Here is a 5,391-nt window from a genome sequence, read left to right as displayed (position 1 = left end):
CCAGCTGGTGGGCCTCTAAAAATACACAAGGTGAACAGACTGCACTCCTGTGGGGGGGTGGGGGGGATGGAGAGACAAAGAGAGAGGGAGGTGGTGGTGGTGGGGGGGGGGGGGGCACTGAACTGATCTTATCCAGTGAGTATTATCTGGTAAATGGATAGCTGGGTAACTTGTTTTTCTGTCTCTCTCCTGCCTCTCTCCTTCTCTCTCTCTCTCTCTCTCTCTCTCTCTCTCTCTCTCTCTCTCTCTCTCTCTCTCTCTCTCACCCTCTGTATGTGCATTAGATATTACATTGAAAGAGAATAAGTCTTTACAAAGTCATTGCTGTGTGTGTGTGTGTGTGTGTGTGTGAGTACAGTGAGTACATCCTGACAGGTGGTATTTCATACGTTCGTAAAATAGACTCTATACATCTTCTCCCCTGCCTCTGAGGGAGTTGATAAACGAGCCAATCAGAGGAAAAGGTCTCTGCTTGTCTGTTCTTGTCTCAGCCAGCTTGTCAGTGGAGAAAACAGCCTCAAACATGAAAGCAACAGGCCTACAAGCTTTAAAACACAACCAGCAAAACAAAAAAGACACAAAATCTCAAGGATTTGTCTTTATATACAAATGCCAATGCCACACCAACACACACACACACACACACACACACACACACACACACACACACACACACACACACACACACTCCACACACTCCACACACTTTGTTTTCAGGTATTGAAAATGCAATACAAGTGAAACAGTGGCGCTTTCCCCCCTGCCATTCAGAAGAGTGAAATAAGATTGTAAAGTAACCACGGTAACGGTTGAGAGAGACAATTCTTCAAGGCAGGTGTGGGGAGGGAGTCTGTGCTCAGGATTATTCTGTAATCTTTGGACGTGCCTTGGCTGAAGAAAAGCTCCAAGTTGTGTCTCTTGCCTGTGGTTTTGTTATAATAAAAATAAATTAAAATACTTGGCACATTACTAATATTTATAATCATAAGACTGGTCCAGAGTCTGGGGGCCAAAAACTATAGTAACTAATGTGAGGTACAGTGTGGATGTTCTTTAAAAAGTCTTTATATAAATAAGACACTTCTGTCATTGTAACAAATGAAATGATCACTCTAGTGCACTAATGGTGCTGTTTCTATTTTCTTAAACTTTTGGCTCAAAGCATTCTGTCAGTAATGGCTTTTGGAGAATTGACCAATCAGATTAATTATCAATCTATGGTTTGTACATTTTATTTATTTATTTTTTATACAGTACTTTGGGACTCTAAATGGGAAAAAATACATCATATTGGTTTGGTTTACTCTGCCATAGGGGAGGGAAGCTGACAGCAGGGGGAGGTAAAGGTCCTGTCAAGCTACATAGAGAACTGGAACTTTGTCATAACACAATCACACACCACAGATCAGCCATCTCCAACGTCTGAAATGACTTTGCAGATCCCATTTTACTGCAATATCTTGTGAAAAGTTTATCATTCCATCTAAGCTCAGACACCTGTGAACTTGTTCTTATCTTGTGTGCTTATCAACACAATAATAATAAGAGAAAACCCATTTTAGATGTTCCAGAAATAATAATTTAAACAGGAAAAATTGGACAAAGGTTGTACTACTGACTTTCAAGGTCATTTGAGGAAGTTCTAGAAAATAAATATGAAGTCAATTTCTATACAAAACAAAATCCACTATTATGGAAAACAATTATTATTATTAAGAACTTTGATATGAATGAGAGAATGATTCCAAATGATTCTTATTTCAATGATTGTTAAGTTTATACCAAATAAAGCTAAAACTATTTCAAAGTCAATTATAAAATAGTGAACATTTTAATATTGACACATCATCATTGACAGATATCATTACACATGTGTTAAAACAGTAAATATCTGTAATAAATCTGTGATTGATATGCAGGAAAATTCAGAATCGCTGTTTTTTAACGTAAATCCATTTAAGTTTTCATTTGTTAGAATCAATCAATTGCGCAAAAAGCTACAAAACCAGAATAAGCAATCTCGGGTTAAATTCAAATCCAGGCCCTGTTACCAGCTTTCAGCTTCAGACTTTACAGGAAACTTCTCGCTTTGCCTCGTTCATTGCCAAGTTTCACAATTTCAGAAAAAGGGAAGTTTGACTCTTCTGAGGTATTAAAGCCGACTAACTTCATGACTTCACTCAGGATTCAGACCTTGACCCGGAGCTTTAGAGCTGCGTTTGGTAAGATCTCTGTTTTTGATTGTTACTCTTGTCCTATGAAAACAACCTTTGACAGAAAGTGTTCAGCTGTTTGCTTTGGCTTCTACAGTCATTTACAGCATTTCCCGGAATTCATCATGAATGCTGTTCCTTTAAAACAAACAGTTTCAGATACTGCATCCATCTATTTCAGCATGCATCACTTTATTAGAAATGGAGTCGTGCTATTATATAATTTATAAACAGAACATTTTAGATCTGGTTAATTATTCTATGTTCTATCCTATGTGTACTATATATATATATATATATATATATTATTCTATTCATGTGTACAACATATATTGGTTAAATTGAATGAATAACTAAGGAACCATATACACTCACACTCATTCAAATCTTTAACTTTCAGATGATGAGTACCTATACCATGTATAAGCCTGAAAATGCTACAATCATAGATCCGCCAACCCCCATCTCCTCTGTGGCTCTACCTGTGGGCCTGACCCTCTTCTTCCTCTTGGTTGGGGTCTCAGCTGGCGTGGTCATGTACATATATCGCAGCAAACTCATTGATATACTGCAACGTGGACGAGGAAATGCCCAGAACAAGGACAACCACAAACAGACACCACAAAATGATTCCTGCGGATATGCCTGTGAGATAACAACACAGTCAGAGGTACAGGCCCCCATCTATGAAAACCTGGGCACCAAAACCAACCGCAACAAACCAACTGTGGGCCACCACCCAAGGTAAGCATGTGCTGCATTTAGCTATGCTCACTTAACATCATGTACACACATTCAGGACAGATGCATTTAAAGAATACTATTGATAAAAGTGCCTGCTCATAAAAAACTTAAATGGGAAATGATGAAGAAAGCCGTGCGTGTGGTGAATTTCCCCATTTTGCACAATGTTGTTATCTGTGCACACAATGTGTCCTGCGTCTGCTTGGCTGTTATTTCATGTAATTAAAAATAAATGTATCAGGTCTGCCAGTGGATGACTCATTTTGGAGTTTTTCTCTGGGCAGAATGTGGGACTCCACACACTTCATGTTATATTTGTCTTGTGGCGTAACCACTTTTAGGAATCATTCTTCCTTGATATGAGCATTATTATTCTTCCTAGGTCACCAAGCGAACCTGAAGAGGATTTGTACTTGCAGTGTGAGTCGCAGGATGATGCAATATACAGCAATGATGCAGAATGTAGCCTCGCAATTCTAACAAACAACCAAGAAGAAGAAGAAGACTTGTATGTTGTACCAGATGCTGGGGAGTGAGACTAATTTGTATTCATATCTGGATATTTTCAGTATATAATATGTATTAGTGAAGCTGTACAGTACTTTTGAAACTAAATCCCTGCTTGTAAAATGCACATTCAATGATTTATCTTGTATTAATATGAAGTAAGGTGAAGTGTTATGCTGTGTTCTTATGTGTATGTTGTCAATTTAACACTCCTATTAACTGGAACCCTATAACTTAACTATAAAATTAAATGGTTAATTATATTTTTTCAGACTCTTTATATGGTATCTTTCATTTAGGAGTGTGTCAGTGAGCTTCTGCTTTTATCCAAAAATAACATAGAAAGTGTGAGCAATTTATTTTTGTTGTTCCAATTCAGTTAACCTGGGAACCAACATATGGAAATTCGAAACATTCAACAAAAACTCCACAAAAAGTCACGAGAAAAGGTTATAACATGGAGTAACATGGATTGGTACATTTTACTCTGAATAGATAATTTTAGATAGTGAAACAAAAACCAAAAAGTGACTATTTCACAACCTGTTTTTGAATAAAATGTGACCAGGAGAAAACACTAAAAAGTCAAGACTCAGCGGATTGAATGGTGTTTGGTAACTCATTCCACCACTTTGGGACCACAAGGCAAACATGTCTAGCCAGAGGTTTAGGGCCTATTGGTTGGCAGAGTGTAGTGAGCATAAACCTGAATGCTGCTTGTTTGCACATGGTTACAAAACCTGATTTTGGTCACCAAAGAAAACTAGATCCTGTTGTAGGGGAAACAATGACTAAAGGATTCCACAATGAAAGCATACAGACTCATGAATCACAACAAACAATGCAACATGTAGAACAACTGATAGCACACATAGATTCACACACAAATGACACATTTTATGATTATGATCATGACACTCTCATTGCCTTACAGTGTCAAATTGCTGTAAATCCTTGAATGTCTGTCTGAAAGTGTGTGTGATTTGTTTTGGTTTCATATTTCCCTCATTAAATCTCCAGGCTTGAGAGACAGTATTTGAAAATAGTCACAATATAGCCATTTGTACAAATGGATATTGGATTTTTATGTTTGACTGGCTACGTAATACTCGAAAAATGAAACAACCATATTATTGTGTTTTGTTGATTAAATGGGCCCCATTTTTGTGTCAGACTAGGTTTCAAAGCAGTGGTGCGAGTGTAACATCACTTCTTTTGGATTATTCTATTTACAATAATAGAAAATGACAAATGCTCATTCAAGTACAGTTCAGTTACGATTCAATTATTAAACACATATCAACAGCGAGAATCTAGGAGAATTATTTTTGTATACAACTGCACAGCACAAACAATAGACTACAAAATCCATCAACTATCAACTCTACACTACACATGCACCCATTATCTACTCTTATTACTCGTTCTCTGGTGTGCATTGCCAGTGTGGTCCCACCTCTCAAGTCCACACAAAAATCCTTCCTCTCTGCATTGTAAAACCTCACAAACACCCAAACCTGGATATTATCACTTCCCTCTGCTGACCCTACGCATGGTGCTGTCTTACTGGCAGCATCAAACTGTGTCTGTCGTCCTCTGCCAACATCTTCCTCAGCTGTAGCAAAGGGATCAGCCTCATGTTTACCATTATATTTTTGTTTTGCATCTAGCAAAGTCTCTACAAGCACAAACAAGCACTCCTTCACTATCTCCCCCATCAGTAAATGGCTTGAGAGTGGGAGGGCCGAGCCTGTGCGCTCAATCGCCACTAACACACATACACACAGCTGCCGGGCAGACACTCAGGAGTTGTTAGTCAAGTTATATAACCCATTTTCTTTTTTTACGCTGAAATAATTGCAGAGGTCTGGATCTGGGTGACCTGATAGCCCTGCTGACAGGTTACTGGGTAGTATGTGAGCAGCCA

General features: G+C 38.3%; 1 long non-coding RNA gene across 1 annotated transcript; it reads left to right on the top strand.

The window, feature by feature from the left end:
- Nucleotides 1–2,114: 2,114 nt before the first annotated feature.
- On the top strand, nt 2,115–3,744 carry LOC142993891 (uncharacterized). Its single transcript, XR_012961328.1, has 3 exons — nt 2,115–2,222; nt 2,614–2,957; nt 3,340–3,744. It is a non-coding gene; the product is annotated as an uncharacterized LOC142993891 (long non-coding RNA).
- Nucleotides 3,745–5,391: the final 1,647 nt, after the last annotated feature.

The sequence above is a fragment of the Genypterus blacodes genome, unplaced genomic scaffold, assembly GCF_046128005.1.
Source record: "Genypterus blacodes isolate CSIRO-AG114 ecotype Tasmania unplaced genomic scaffold, CSIRO-AGI_Gbla_v1 ptg000029l_1, whole genome shotgun sequence".
NCBI lineage: Eukaryota > Metazoa > Chordata > Actinopteri > Ophidiiformes > Ophidiidae > Genypterus > Genypterus blacodes.
Note: the sequence above shows the minus strand (reverse complement) of the source record. Positions and strands in the feature narration are given on the sequence as shown.